This window comes from Cornus florida, unplaced genomic scaffold (genome assembly GCF_030987335.1).
Source record: "Cornus florida cultivar Cherokee Brave unplaced genomic scaffold, ASM3098733v1 CherokeeBrave_3.0.0_Hap2_Chr04, whole genome shotgun sequence".
NCBI classification, from domain to species: Eukaryota; Viridiplantae; Streptophyta; class Magnoliopsida; order Cornales; family Cornaceae; genus Cornus; species Cornus florida.
In genome coordinates, this window is record NW_026775574.1 from 28,625,354 (window position 1) to 28,634,555 (window position 9,202).

At 37.5% G+C, this 9,202-nt stretch overlaps 1 long non-coding RNA gene across 1 annotated transcript; it reads left to right on the forward strand.

The window, feature by feature from the left end:
* The first annotated feature begins 4,819 nt into the window (after window positions 1-4,819).
* LOC132302218 (uncharacterized) lies at window positions 4,820-6,642 on the forward strand. Its single transcript, XR_009480775.1, has 2 exons — window positions 4,820-5,446; window positions 5,641-6,642. It is a non-coding gene; the product is annotated as an uncharacterized LOC132302218 (long non-coding RNA).
* Window positions 6,643-9,202: the final 2,560 nt, after the last annotated feature.

Sequence of the window (9,202 nt, forward strand, 5' to 3'; positions counted from 1 at the left end):
AGCTGAGAAGAGTAGATTAAAAAATAAAAAATTAGTTTTCCTGCCAGCTCTAGTAGATTGCAAATTAGTGTATCCTAAGATGGGTACACAACAGAATTTTATTCTGAATGAAGCCTATAATTGCTTGAGCAATTGTTTACCCCTTTCATTGTTCATCACATATTTGGAAATTCCACACGTATGTTCAATTTTAGCTTCATTTCTGTTTATCAATTTTGCTGAAAATCCTAAATTAATTGTCTTTGATTCAAATTGAACAAGCAAGAGTTAACCAGTTTTTCTAACATTGACTGTGTCAAGCACTCTTACATGAGAATCACAGTCTTCTTGTTTCACAACTAAATCGAAGACAGAGTGTTTAAAGAGGATAGAAATAGAAGAGAGAGTACTCACCACAGTTCGTGCTTCCGATTTTGTGCTTTTCAAAGACTTCGTGCTTACGATTCCCCTTCGCCTCCCAAATCGCCTTCTCTAGGGTTTCAGATTCCCTTTCGCCTCCCAAATCGCCTTCTTTAGGTTTCAGAGGAGAGAGAAAAGATCGGGCCAAAGTGTTGCAGACGACGTTTTAAAGTTACTTCCTCCGCTACAGTTCAAGACCCAACTTACTTCAAGCGCTACAGTTCTTTTTATTGGGCTACAGTTCAGAAACAACAAAAACACCATTTCGGTGTTTCAGTTTTGGGCCAAAATTGTGTACTATTTAAAACAATATTTTTGTACTGTTTAAAACATAACAAGGGCTACCAAACATGTTTTTGGGCCTGAAATTGAGCCCTTCAACAAAAACACCAAAGTAAAACACATAACAAACAGGCCCTAAAAATGGTCAACATAGACCGACAAGGTTCTAGAGTCAAACAAGATTTAATTGTAACATAAATACATAAATAAAGAAATGGGAAGGCTCAAAAGTTGAATAAAGATGATTGTTTTCCTTTTACAAACAAGACTTAATGGTAACATAAATACATAGACAAATAAATGGAAAGGTTCTGAAGTTGGATAAAGATGATTGTTTTCCTTTTAGGTTCTTATTTATTTATTTTTGTTTTTATTTTATATGTGAAATGGAACATATTGAATTCTAATTTGAATTCATATTTTAATGTTAAGATCCAAATTTGAATTGTGTCATGTGAATAATAATATACTTGATTGGTCTGAATTTGAATTTCAGATAAAATAATATTTATATTCGAACTAAATTCATGTCAGATCTTTTAAACAAAGACTTATATTTAACTCCTTTCAAATTTGAATTTAAAATAAAAATCCAAACTTGCTAAAAAATGGTTTTCTTCAAACCCACCCTGTTTCAAATTCTTTAATTAGTGATATGCATATTAATTTAATGAATAATGATAGAAAAACCGAAAAGGAATCATTGAATTAGTATCGAATTTGACATGATTGGTCATTCTTATCACGTGTTAAATAATTATTTTTGGAAACTGTTTAAGTAGATGAGGTGGACAAAAACACGTCAGATTCGATACTTATTCTGGGTTAATTCATCGGTCTCCCTATCATTATTCTAATTTAATTAGAGTGATTGATGGCTGATGATGATTTATAATAATGAATAATTGTTAATATGAAGAAAAAGAGAAGAAGTGTTTCGAAGAGGTATTTGAATTTAATGGGACTCTTTAACATGTACACTTTATGTTCTTTTAAAATACAAGAGGTGTTTGCAACCTTTATCCCATATGTTTCTGCGTCTCAAAAGCTAAATTCTGATTTTTGCTTGCGAAGAGGAACCATATGTGCTTTGATAGGGAAAAATATAAACCTACCTTACCTTCGATAAGATTAATTAGATTTCATTATCAAGGATAATGAAATCAAATTTGACGTGGTTCAACAGGTAAGAATAATCCTACTATAACTGGAGGAGGTCAAAAGGATTAAATCATATCCCCGAAAAATTTGGCAATAAATCTCCTATTATTTCGCACAAGCGGAAGATAAGATCAACCATTGACATCGACGGAACAATTTTGATTCCAATCAACAGCCATAAATAGGGCACCAAGCCATTAAAGAAGGGACGACGTAAAAACTATTATTATTCCCTGCCTTCTTTTTAGACCTCCGTGACTAATTTGATCGTTGGAGAGCTCTTGACAGGCACCACACCGGTGCCGTCTGTGGGAACGACGATTCCCTTGAATCAATTAATTACTCGTTGGGTATATACGTTTGCAGTCCGGTATGGTTACCGAAGGAACACCGTCGCAGGGATCTAGTCAAAGGGTAGAGTCGGGTGAAAACCTGGACGTCCCAAACGACCAGGCACGGCTTGCAGCGTTGGAATTGCAGGTTCAAACTCTGAGTCAGGGTATGAACCAATTGATCCAGCAAAATGCAACGCTCTTGCAACACATTCTTCCACCGGTTCAACAAAACTTTTCAGGACAAGATCTCTCAAGTCCAAACAGAGGTAATGGGAATCTTGAAGAGAAGGATAATCATCCCCCCCCCCCCCCCCCCCCAAATGAGCTGAAGTGGAACAAAGCCAGGTAGGAACTCGACATAGAGCGGTGGTTCACCCATCTTTCCCACGGAGTTTCCGACCTCCTGAAAGCATAGCCTTCTGTCTTAAGGAAAAGACAAAGAAAGTTACCCATCTCGACTTGCAGATCAAGGATCTCAAGGGGGAAATGGAAGATGTAATGCAGGCTATGAAAGGGAAAGGTCCTACCGCCGTAGATGACCTGGTACAAAGGACCAACCTGCCTTTCAGCCCCGCCGTTATGAAATGTCCACTATCTAGCAAGTTCAGGATGCCTTCGTTCGAAAGCTTCGATGGGACCAAAGATCCCCTCGATCACCTGGAAAATTTTCAAGCTCTTATGCATTTACACGCTGTGTCAGATGAAATCATGTGCCGAGCTTTTCCCACTACACTTAAGGGATCAGCGAGAGTTTGGTTCAACAAGTTGAAGCCAAGAACCATCAACACCTTCGAAGAATTGAGTAAGTAGTTTGTGAGCCACTTCATTGCAGGTCAGAGACATAGGAGGCCGGCTACCTACCTGTTTACCGTGGAGCAACAAAAGGAAGAGTCGATTCGGGAATACATCACCCGATTCAACGCAGAGATGTTGCAGGTAGAAGAGGCGGACGACAAGGTAGCTTTGACCGCTTTCATAGGAGGACTCCAAACCTCCAGATTCTTGTTCTCCTTATCAAAAGAACCTCCCACCAGCATGATAGAGTTGCTGGTCAGAGCGCAAAAACACATCAACGCTGAAGACACCATGAGTGCACGGAAGGAAGGAGATGACAAGAAGAGGCCAACCCCTCTCGCCAGGGATGAAAATAATACCAAATATAAGAAATCGTTCTTCGGCCAGAGCGACAGCACATATCATGAGAATGACTCAGACAAGTATACCGACTAGAAATTGTCTCACGACTGGAATTAGCTTTATCAAGTCATTCACAATAAAGACCGGGGGCATCTTAGTTAATCATTTTAAATGGAGGGTAGCTCCATCACGTTTTATTTTGTTTTTAATAAGCCTTGAGGCAATGATGGTCTTTAATAAAATTCCTTTTAGTTTATACGTGCAGTATCCCTGTACTATAAGGGATAGTAAATGAGTGTCCTATATTATAAGGACCCAGGCTGAGTGAATTCCGTAATCCGTATCCCCGTACTATAAGGGATAGTAAATGAGTGTCCTGTATTATAAGGACCCGGGCTGAGTGAATCCCGTAATCCGTATCCCCGTACTATAAGGGAATAGTAAATGAGTGTCTTGTATTACAAGGACCCGGGCTGAATGAATCCTGTCATCCATATCCCCGGACTATAGGGGATAAGTATCCTGTATTATCAGGACCCGGGCTGAATGAATCCCGTAATCCATATCCCCGTAATATAAGGGATAATAAATGAATGTCCTGTACTACAAGGACCTGGGTTGGATGAATCCCGTAATTAATATCCCCTTACAGTAAGGGATAGTAAATAAAAATCCTTTATTAAAGAGGTGAGCTGAGTAAAACTCGTAAAGTTCAATTCCCTTATTAAAGGGACGAGCTGAGTAAAACTCGTAAGGTTCAATTCCCTTATTAAGAAGTGAAACTCATACAATTTATTCCCTTATCAAAGGAAGAGTACTCTTGGTTGCAAAAAAAAAAAAAAAAAATACTATTCATCCCTCGGGTGCCAAAAAAAAAAAAAAAATTCCTGACTTACTATTCACGTGAATAGTGCCCGCGGGAATAATACCCGCGCGGTACTGTTCACAAGGGTATTAAAAAAAAAAAAATTCCCTGAGTTACTATTCACATGAATAGTACTCGCGAGTACTGTTCATAGGGGTTAAAAAAAAAAAAATCCAGAGTTACTATTTATGTGAATAGTACCCTCGGGAATAGTACCCGTGGGTACTATTCACAGGGATTGCAAAAATATATATATATATATATAAAACTATCTTCGATAAGATTGATTAAATTTCAGTATCAAGGATAATGAAATCAAATCTGACGTTGTTCAATAGGTAAGAATAATCCTACTATAACTGGAGGAGGTCAAAATGATTAAATCATATCCCGACAAATTTGGCAATAAATCTCTTATAATTTCGCACAAGCGGAAGATAAGATCAACCATCGACCATCGGCAGAATGATTTTGATTCCAATTAATAGCCATAAATAGGGCACCAAGCCATTAAAGAAGGGACGACGTAAAAACTATTATTAATCACTGTCTTCTTTTTAGACCTTCGTGACTAATTTGATCGTTGGAGGACTCTTGGCAGTGCCGTCAAGGTTCATCTGTATCATATCGGACTGGGCGAATTTTAGCCTCAACATGCTTAATTGTGGATACTGTGTTCAAAATTGCCAAATCAAGATATATTTTTAAATTAGGATGTAATATTGACAATTAATATTTTAATGTTTGACAATCAGATTTTTCTTTTTGAAGAAAACAAATTTTTTTTTTTCAAATTCTATATATTGGGAATTGTGGAACGGAACTAAATCGGATCGGTCTTCACGATCCATTTCAGGTTTGATTTTATGTTATAACCGTTTCCGTTCTAGTTTTATAGGAAGTCAGTATAATTTGTCCATATATAAAATATGTACACATAAAAAAAAATAACTAAAAAAATAAAAAATTGAGAATTTCCTTTCCTTTTCTTAAAATTCCATTCCGAGAAGAATTTGGTCAGGCAAGGAAAAGAAATAATGGCAAAGAAAAGAAATCAATCGTGACGATCTTGTCAACAGGAAGAGGAAGAAATTGGGGCAAATCCATGGCAGACATGATAGTGTCCACTGCAAAGAGGAGAAATCGGTTGCCGATCAGAAGAGGAGTGGCCAAAGCAACAGCAACGGCGGCAACGACAGCGGTGACCACGAAGGCGGCGGAGAAAAGAAATCATCAGTCATGCATTCTAGATCGTCTTCCTCCCCAGGTATTACTCATGGACATACTTTCTACACTGTCTGTCAAATCTCTCTTGCAATTGAAATTCTTATGCAAAGTCCTTTTACTCTTTAATCTCCGACACTTACTTCGTTAAAACGCAATTCAATCGATCAATCACAAGCCCTAATCTCCCAAGACAAAGACAACATATTTTAATCAGATACCATTTCCGAATGCAAGATCATTATCCCTACGCCTTCACCCTAGAAGCAGCAGCCTATGGCGACATTGTGGCTTCTCCAGTAAAGATGGACCTGCACTATAATCGGTCCTTGCCATGGGTTGTTGTGCTCGAAGTTCGGCAGAACAGATTTTTATGTATCCAATCTCTCCACCAAAGAGTCCAAGCGAATACCCGAAACTGAGGTTAAATTCTGTTTTTGGGATGGTTTTTGTGTAAAGGGATTTGGCTATGATCACTCCGTTGATGATTACAAACTGGTGACAGCAGATAAAAAAAAGCTATTATGTATATTCACTAAGAACTGATTCCTGGAAAAAGGTTCGAGGCCTTCCTAACAATCACAAGAATAGAGTCTTGAGCCCGGGGTACTGGTGAATGGAGCTATCCACTGGATCTATGATGACCGCGGGTCAAGAAAGATTGTTGCTTTCTGTTTGGCGGACGAGAAATTTTGGGAGTTTCCGGATCCTATTCCCTCTATCAAACACATCCACGGCTTGGGGTTGCTTGGAGGATGTCTTTGTATTACTCCATATAATGGTGGTGAATTCTGGGTGATGAAAGAATATGGCGTGGCACAGTCTTGGACTAAAGTTGCCATTGAAATCCCATCTTACAGAATCCGTCTGTTTGCTTTGTTGGAGAACCATGAAGCCATATTAAAGATAGACTCCGAGAAGTTAGTTCTATACAATACAAGAGAGGGAACATACAGGGATCTGGTACTTCGGAATTTCCCAGATGTGAAGAAGATGATGTATGCGGGAGCTTATGTGGAGAGCATCGTATCACCCTGTCATGGAAGTTTGAGTTAGAGGCAATATCATGAACAAATTTATTTCAGGATGACTGGATAGGTATGCCAAATAACTATTTCATGTCTTTTTTCACTGTTATTTTCAATTCAATGAAGCAAGCATTGTTCTGTATTACTATTCCTCAAAAGACATTCTATATGCTTGAGGTTTTCAATATGTAGGAGGGTTTTTGGTGTTTGATTGTTTTGCTTATATTTATAGCATTTGTTAATGAAACCTTAGTGACTTGTTTAGCTACCTGTTGAATATTTCAGTTTTAATTGAGTATTTCGAAAATGGGTCATTTTTCTTCAATTGTGTTTGTAGAACCTTAGCAAAAAGTATTGGATGATGGGAAAGTTGTGCAAGCTTTTGGTTTTTAGAAAAGTTTAAAATTACTGAATGCTTGGATATTGTGGTTCAAATCAAAGCCGGGTAATTTGCTAGAACTGCTTTGAACAGTTTCCCCATTGTCATCATATTCACAACTCTCAATGAAGACGTATTACGACCGTTAGCAAAAGTAGGGGGAGAGAGCAACAACGAGACATTATGAGTAAGTATTTTATTTTATATATATATATAAAGGATTGTTCACCTGTTCACTGGTGTGAAAAGAATTTGTGTACGAATTAAATCTTAACCGTTGGATATAAAAGAATAAACTACCTTTTTAACTTCCCAATGGAATAAGAGGCACGGATACGGTGATACGGCAAATCTAAAAAAATTAGGACACGGACACGGCGAATAGTATATATATATATATATATAATGTATTACTTTAAAAATTACTTAGTGTTACTATTTTTCATTAACCTTATAATAAAAAAATACACAAATCATAACTCATTTACTGTAATAGTGTAATGACTGGCCCTTAAATATCTATTTGTTTTGTCTAAAATTGCATATTAACCTTACAAGTTGACCACATAAGTGAGTAAAAGTTGTTAAATAACTTCACATATTTATACTTCAACCCAATTTTCTTTCAAAAATTATCTTTTAGACCCCCGAAAATAAGGCACGCGTGTCAGACACACACCCATGGCGTGTCGGACTCATGTCCGCAGAGTGTTCGTTCCGTGTCCGAAAATTAAAACAAAAAAAAAATCCAGACACATTTTTTGGCGTATTCGACACGTGTTGGGGGCGTGTCTGACGGTGTCGGACACGAATTCTTCGCCCATTTTGGCATGTCCGTGCTTCCTAGCTAACGGTTAACACTTGAGGTGTGCATACATTTTTCTACACACCAGAGAGCAAGTGAACAATTCTATATATATATATATATATATATATATATATATATTTGGGGGAGATAACCAACTTTTATTAGAAGAAATTTAAGTACGGGGCATACTTCCCTATGTATGAAAGAAACCCAACAGAAAGGAAACCAGAATTCACAAAAAAAAAACTTCATCAGGGATATTCCATGCTCGTTGGAAATCTTTGTTCTTAGTGGATCCCTCCACTCCATGTGAATAAGATATCTCAACTGGACATCCTCAGTTATACAGTTCATGACTGTTGTCTCATCCTTGTAACAGTTATCCTGAATCCTTTTGTTTCTTTCCTCCAAGTGTTATAAACCATAGCACAGCTATGGCAACTTTGTGAATGACATTAGCGGTTAGCCCAAAATTTTCCTCTCATGTTGGAACCACTCCACTCCAAAATGTCTAACAGATAACAAGAGGGAACCTTGACAGTTTACCTTTGTTTTGAATGATTTTCCAGATGCAACTAGAGAACTTGCAATTTAAAAAAAATGGTGCTGAAGTGTTTGTGATGCATTCCTGCATAGCACACATGCATCTTTCTGGATGATCCCTTTCTGTTTAAGCAGAGAGAGTTTGCAATCTTCCCCGAGCAGCTAGACAAAGTATAAAAGAATGTCTTGGCGTATAACCTTTAAATCAAATTGCTGATGCCCAATTACATCTGCCCTTTTGAATTTGAAATGAGTTCCCATGCATTTTTTTATTTTTTATTTATTTTATAGGGAAAAGTTTTTGCCACTGTCCGCCAAAACAATTTTATCTGTCACATATGTTAGGGACTGGGGCTTTGGAAATAATTTCTATAATGCTTTTCATATTCATAGGATCAATTTTATCAGCCATTTTTGCTTTTTTGTCACAACCTGACATATTTATAATTCTATACCCTTTAGCCAACGCAATAGGTCAACAAGGCAGCCAGATAGAAGTATCTTTCCCATTCCAACAAAATACTTAAATTTCACCCTTATAGTGTCTCTCAGTCTCGAACACTAAGATGCTGAGGTAGGAATCTTAACCTGCCAGAAACTTTTGCCTTTTAAAGGGTTAGCTTTGATACAATCTGTCCAACGAGACTCGGAATGATTAGGACTAAGCATTTGCCATGCATGTTTAGAGAATGTTGCTGTTCCAAGTAGCAATGTCCTTAATGCCGAAACCTCCCTCATTCTTTGTGACACAAGCATCAGACTAAGCAACTATGTTTCCTCCTTTAGTCAAGGATTGCCCCTTCCAGAGAAATCTCTTCAAGGTTTGTTGGATGACATCAAGTACTCTTTTATTTATTTATTTATTTTGGCAAAATCAGAATGCTTGACCAATACACCTGAACAGAGAATATGAATGCCTTTATGAACTATAATCTTCTTGCATAAGACAGGAAGTTTGTGTTCGAGCTCTAAACTTTGCTAGTTATCCGCTCAATTAGAGGTCTGTAGTTCCCTACCTTAAGCTTTGTAGTATGCCCAAAA